At 34.7% G+C, this 7455-nt stretch overlaps 1 long non-coding RNA gene across 1 annotated transcript in view; it reads right to left on the minus strand.

Annotated features, from left to right (window-relative positions):
* LOC143753843 (uncharacterized) overlaps positions 1-6602 on the minus strand; it is a 324709-nt gene extending 318107 nt beyond the window's left edge. The window contains exons 1-2 of the long non-coding RNA XR_013207821.1: positions 6425-6602; positions 6145-6234 (exon numbers count right to left, since the gene is read on the minus strand). This is a non-coding gene — a long non-coding RNA (uncharacterized LOC143753843). The remainder of the gene's footprint in view (positions 1-6144; positions 6235-6424) is intronic.
* Between the last annotated feature and the right edge of the window lie 853 nt (positions 6603-7455).

A 7455-nucleotide genomic window follows, 5' to 3' on the forward strand; every position in this document is an offset into this window, starting at 1 on the left:
AAATTAGCGTTAAATAAGATTAATACATGCTGTAGCAGTATTGTTAACTGACGTCTACCTCATCTAAAAAAATTCGATAAATATTATTTTAGAATTAATTAAACCTGAAAATCTGGTTCATGCCTACAAATTATGATGTACCAATGTACATAAAAAAAGTGTACCCACACCAAGATGTACTGATACCAACATAGTATCAGTGTCAGATACTACATGGAACGGATGTTCTCATACTGGTAAAATGTTCCAATACCAAGCATAATACACACAGTATTCATTGCATTTAAGCATTGTCACATGAAGAACACCAGCAACAGAATATAATGTCAGCAGACAGAAGATATTACAAGATTAATGAGGTCTATGACATAAATTCATCAACAATATTCACCCACTGTTCTGCTGGCAGACTACTGTGTAAATGTACATAAAGGGCAAGCAGGATGAAGACTAAAATGTTATTGTTAATATTATTTCCAGTATTATTATTCTTTATTAGTATTCATAATCAGTTGTACTATGTATTTTGTGAACCAAGTCTACACAGGAGCACAGATGACCAACTGTATCAAGCGTGCTTTCCCAGAGTGTCCTCTCTCACCTTTCTACAAGGATTTATTTTAAAAAATTTTATCAGATTACTACAATATCAAGCCATATGATTGTGACAATTACACAAACATTTAAAAAATAAAATAGCACAACAGAACTATAATACAGAACCCACTCCAGCATTCGGTATATTTATTTGTCGGGTATTCGAGTAGCTTAAAATGACCAAAATATACAATGATATTCCCTGATACAAAAAAATACTTAAAAATAATAAATGACTGTGTATTATTTAAACAAAGATAAAAAAGATAAATTGATAGCTACAGCACACAAATATATGTTCTTCAAAACCACCAAAGACTGTTTCAAATCAGTAATACTGTCTTTGTGAGCCTCCTAGTCAATCCCACTTCACTCTGCCGGTCATTTCTCACTTCCCAGTTCCATCACAGATGCCACTCTTTTGCTATCCGGCTTTTATTCTTTCTGATGCCATTAATTGTAAGAGAAGGGAACGAGGGGGGAATCATCAATTTAGACATCAATCAATGTGTCATCTGTTCTTCAGTCTAAAAGCTACCATGTAACAATGAAATAAAGTTTTCTGCAGCTGGAAAAATAAAATCACAGCCAGAAAATCCACCATTAGAAATTCTGGGAAGAGTAGGGGATGAGCAATACATTGCCGTATTGATTTTAGTTTGCAGGCATGCCAGTCACACACAGAGAAATCGGAATGTTCTCTGCCTTCTTTTGAATTTGTGCAACCAACTAGTAATTACAAAGGAAGTTGAGCAATTACAAATCAACAGGAACCTTTAGAATGCTCAGAGAGAAAACCAAAGCAATAAATGAATAAGAACAATTATAACAGCTCCATTGTTTCTACTCATCTTAGAGGTCAGGCCGCAAAAAACAGAAAAATGTTTTCTTTATCTTGTGAAAATCCTCATGGGAAGACCTTATTAAAATCCCAGTATATTGCATCAAAAACTTTGTTTGTTCATTTTTAAATAGAAAAAATGTTTTGGTATGTTATCAGACTTAAATATTTAATATATTCTAACTTTATCTGAATAAAGTGTGTAAGTTATGGTCCAGAATTGTCAGGCAATGGCAAGTGAATTGAGAACATTTCTTATTAGCCATTTTTTATTATATTTTTGTCCTTATAACAAAATTATAATCTTTGCCTCTTATTTCAATTTTAGTAACACTTTACAATAAGGTTTAATTTGTTAACATTAGTTAACTACATTAGTTACATGAACTAAGAATCATCAATACTCCTACAGAATGTATACATCTTAATGTTAATTTCAACATTTACTAATACATTTTGTAAATCAAAAGTTGTATTTGTTAACATTAGTTAATGCACCGTGTAGATGAACATTTGTATTAATTTTGAACTGCAAAGTGTTAACCTTTTTTAAATTATTATTATTATTATTATAAATAAGAAACAGCACCAGTTACTCGTAGTATAATATACGAGATGACTGTTTCCGTCTCATGGTAAAACTGCACCTGTCACAAAAACAATATACAAAAAAATCAACATATTTTCTTTAGCATACAGTTTGAATGCCTTTAACTTAATCTGAATGATTTCCTGACCTTTGTTGATGCAAGTAATGTGCATTATTTAGATTAAATCATGTATTACTGACAAAGCCTATTTTTACTCGTACTTGGTAAGTGTTTTGGTTTGACCTTCCAGGAGTCCTTTCACTTTCCCTCCGAGATTTGCCACAGCCACCTGTTGGGGACCTAGTGTAGTGTCAATTTGGAGTCACAAGCAGCTTGTGAAAACATTGGACACTTCATTGTACCGATATTAAAGCTGAGGTGACCTCCGGCACTAAAGAAATGGCAGGTCACTATCCTATGTGACCTTCTACTGAATTATGTTTCAAATCTATGTTGGACTTTTAATGGAATAAGAGCTCTTCAGTAGTCTGCCACATAAACTTTCATTTCACACTCCCCCTTCTCCATCATTTTATCAAGGTTAGCCACCTACGCTCTGCCATTCCGGGCAAGTTTAACACCTGTGAACTTGTCGATATGAAGCCTCCGTTGAGAAGAAAATTAAATTATTTTTTCTCCTTCTTTTTTTGGCCATGAAGCTAACATGAAATTGAACTAAACCTGAATTTCCAAGAATAACTAATTCAATTAAGAGGGATGTGTACATAATGTTCAAATTAATCTATTGCTATTCTAACCTTGTACAGTACCTTTCAATTGCTTTTGATCCTTTAAAAAAAAAACACAGCTTCATACATCTGCATAAAAGTGCCTCACAGGGGACAGCCACCTATGAACCGAATTCTCCCATATCTCAGTCCATTCACCCCAACTACAGAAAATGAAAACGCAACGTTTTCTTTTTTTCTCAGTCCCGCAAATGTAAAGCTTTGCTCGGCTCTTCTCCTTGAGCTCAGTTAATTGATCTAAATGCATAAGACCTGATGATAAACAAACAAGAATTACAATGAATAATTTGTCTCTGGCTTGATGATGTGTCTGCTAAAAAGCTAATAATAATAATAATAAATTCACATCACTGCAAACCTTAACAAGGCAATTCAATAGGACCTCTGAACTTCCATTGACTTAAAAGTTAAAGTTGGACTGTTGGACGGTCACTTTCAGCAGTATAAAAATTTTTAGAAAAGTAGAAAAGTATAATATTAAGCGCTAAATATGTCCATTCACTTACTATGTCCAGCTTCAGTTTTGAATAAACTTAATAAGACACTTGGACATGTACTAGATAACAGACTTAAAACATTTGAACCACTTGATAACTATAGAAAAGGCGTTAATTTCAATAATTTATTGAGTTTTCAGGAAAGACAGTATAAAAAAAGCAGTATAAAAAAAAAACAATGCGTACAAACAGGATGGAACAAGAGGGGCTGTAGAAAACCAGAGGCGTGAGGTCACCGAAGTCAAATACATCTGGCAGATTCGCTTTGTCTAAAACAAACCTCCCTGATACAGTTCAGACAGAGACCTGCCGTTTTCATCTAGACAGCTTGATTGTGGAAAACTGATGCATTGTGTGTTATTCTCAATTGTCTATTGTATCATTATATCAGAATGAATGATAGTAACACTTTAGACTAATGCTCTGTCATTAGGTAACTATGCAGGAAGGGTAACACTTTACAATAAGGTTTCACTTGTTATCATTAGTTCATGTTTTAACTAACTATGAGAACAGTATTTATTAATCTTTGTTAATGTTAGTAAATAATAAATCCAGCTGTTCCTTGTTCATTCATGTTAGCTCACAGTGCATTAACTAATGTTGACAAACAACTTTTGATTTTAAACATGTATTAGTAAATGTTGAAATGAACTAACTAAGATTAATAAATTCTGTAGAAGTGCAGTTCATTATTAGTCAATGTTAACTGTTAACTAATGAAACCTTATTGTGATGTGTTATATGAAATGAAATTATTATATGAATTTATGGGATTATATGAAATAATGCAGGACAAATGAGTAGTAACTATTAACTAATTTGTAAGCAAGATTAACTAATCAGTACGTAATATCAAATGTAGGATTGAGAAAGTTCCTCATATTGTGTTATTAATAATTAATAAATGAGATTAGCCTCATTAAGAACTATTAACCAACTACGACAAATTATAAAGAATTACCAATTAATTATTAATCACAACACTAACCTGTGTCTGGGACGTAAACAATTGTCTCCTAAAACTGATTAGTTAAGCTTTTTCCCTTATTAGTTAATAGTAGTACTTGTAGTGTTAATGTAGGACTACTCATTTGTCCTGCATTACTTCCTGTATTAAAGTAGTTCCCTATTAATGACGGACCATTATTCTGAAGAGTTACTGACAATTGAATGTCAAAACTGACATTAAAAAAACTCAGGCACCATCCCGAGGTATTGAGTTATATTTTGAATGAAAAGACTTACAGAGAATTAAGTCGAACAATGCAATAACCTCCTTCCGTGCTTTAATTAAAGAAGTGTAATTAAGAAATTACGCCCCTAAATCAGCACACTGCTGGAGCGAATAAGTGATCTGCTGTCTCTGCCTTATAGGTATCTCCAGCTGCAATTAAACACATTTCAGAGGTCCTCCTGCAGGCTGGCACACCTGAGCAGTTGATAAAGCTTCAATCTTGAGCAACACTCAAGAGATCTGTGTGAATGTCTGTAACTTCAGAGGAAGGGATCAGACCACTATCTCTTGTGAACTTATATGGCTGCTGCAAGGGTCATGAAAGGGTCTTTGGTCACACACGCTCAGAATACAAATGCTGCTCTAGAACGCTTTCAGTAGTAACATGCAGCATGGTTTGCAATGCAATTTTTAAGGGTACAGTCCAAAACAGTGTGATCTGACTCTAAATATACTTGCTGCCTACATAAGATACAGAAGGTATTGACTAGAGTGTGTCGAGAGCTATAATCAATGCTTTTCATCATATTTTTTTCCAACACGCTATAATGCTTTTTAGCAGCAGTTGAGCGGTCACAGTGATGAGCTGTATTTGAAAAGTAAAGCGCAACTGATTCTAAACAAACAACGTAATAATAAAACTGAATTTCAAATGGTAATTATTTGTAAGCCGTAATATATCCCAGAACTCATAGTGAGTGACTGATGTTATTAAATTCTTGAGTTTCTTTCTAAATGAGGAAAGGTGCAATAAAGGAAACAAATGATGCATATTGATAATCAATTTCAATGAGTGTGGTGCGGCCATGATCCATCAACTACCCCTGCCCTCATGAGCACAACAGCTGCTCGCTGCTATGTTGAATCATCAGATTTATGTATGCGGCCAGCCCAAGCTAAAGTTACTTTCCTGTTTCCAAAATAAAAAAGTCATTTAATGTTGATAAATATATTCAATAAAAAACAAATTACCGCTTGGATGCATTCTCTGGTGTCTCTTCACCCCCATTTAGCCTTAATTACAACATCTCTTTTGGTTTCTCTGCCCCTCTCTACCACCTGATCCCCCAACACAATCTTTCTCTCTCACTTTCTCTTCCCAGTTGTCTCATCACCCCATTGATCCCTTGATTGTGTTGTTTGGCACCTGTTTTCTTTGCCCTTTTCCAGGTATTTCGACTTGGGCTATAAGACTAAGACTATTATTTGCAATAATGTTTTGTTTCAGGAATGAAAAACATTTTTCTTTTGTTTCTTTCTTTCTAGGAAGGTTCTAAGTATACCTGTACATATAGGCTAGTTTAATGAGTGTTATGAGGGGAATCAACAGGTACCAGACACGATTAATTGAGCTACAGCTACAGAGTACTACGTATGAGATTGATCAATTACATCTAATGAAATTCTCAAATAATTACTTGAAATATGACCATTTTCTGCAGGTAAACACGAAATTCACACTGGTGTTCGTAAACGTTGAAAACATGAATTACGCACACATACCACCCGTGTGACTATGAGTTTGTCACTTTACATAAATGTGTCTTTAAGTAAACAAATGAAAAAAGAAAGAACAACAAACAGGCATAACCTACAAAGACATCATATTGAAGAGGTGTGGGGTAACTTTTACCTTTCAGAGGATGGTTGGTCTCTCCTTGCAGCGGCGGGAAATCGGTCCCACGCAGGTCTGCGCTTTTCACCACACAGCGGATGATACACGCTTGACAGAGAAAATAAGCAGCTCGGTGAGGAGAAATTCTCTTTCTCTTTATTCTCTCTCTCTCTCTCTCTCTCTCTCTCTCTCTCTCTCTCTCTCTCTCTCTCTCTCTCTCTCTCTCTCTCTCTCTCTCTCTCTAATTCTCCACCTCAGAGACAGTCAGTCAGGCAGAGGTTCTCTTGCGTGAGCTTACCGGCGTCGATGAATGTGACAGAATGTGAATGTGAGCGCGTGGCGGCTCAAGCGTACGTGAAGTGAAGTTATGGAATTGTTCTCACGCCGGGTGCTGAAGAGCAGCCTCCGTGGGGAGAAGACGATGAAAAGTGTGTGTACACTGACCACTGACTGAGGTCCTAAAAAGATGAGCGAGTGCACTGCGTGGAGCGCAACGTGTCTGAGGAGGGAAACAGCGACTCTCTCGTACGCATCTTTGTTTTAACCCCTGAACATCACACACGTGTCTCGTGACAGGTTAACCCTGGATTATCAAATGCCCATGCATCTTTAACCCTTGGACAGCCATTGGTACTGTTTATCTATTTTATTATCTCCCCACTTTAAAATAGCTTTTATGATGCCGTTATAAATAAATATAATAAAATTAAAAAAACACGATTTAAAGCATTTTTGCTTTTATAATTTTTTTTTTTTTTTTTTTTTTTTTTTGGGGGGGGGGGGGGTATATTTTACCACTGTAAAATATATATATTGTTGGTTCAACTTAAACAAAACTGGATGCCTTAAAATTTCAAGTATATTGAAATAAAAAAGGAATTATGAAGGCAATTGGTTTAATCAACAGAAACTCAATATATTTTGTTATCTGCGCCACATAAATTGTCTAAGTTGTTTTTACAAAAGAAAAAAAATTGTGATAACAAATCAGGAAATTCTTTACAGTGTACATACATGTAGCCTATATGCTTGACAAGTCTTCCCAGCAAACTTGGAACATGAAATTAGGATACACTGATGTCAAAATTGCTGCTATGATACACTTGAGAATGCTACTGTAATATGTATTGTTTACATAGTAAAATTTAAAAAAAAAAATTGTTGCAATATTGCTTCGGTGGGTCTCTGAAAATTAAAACAGACAATTCACTTGATGCAAACCATGTTCATCTTTGGGACAGCCTTTTTAAAATTATTATTTTGTATTTATTAGTTGTTGTTGTTATTATATATATATATATATATATATATATATATATATATATATAT

The sequence above is a fragment of the Siphateles boraxobius genome, unplaced genomic scaffold (assembly GCF_051911475.1).
Source record: "Siphateles boraxobius isolate OS27281-9 unplaced genomic scaffold, OSU_SipBor_1 29, whole genome shotgun sequence".
Taxonomy (NCBI): Eukaryota; Metazoa; Chordata; class Actinopteri; order Cypriniformes; family Leuciscidae; genus Siphateles; species Siphateles boraxobius.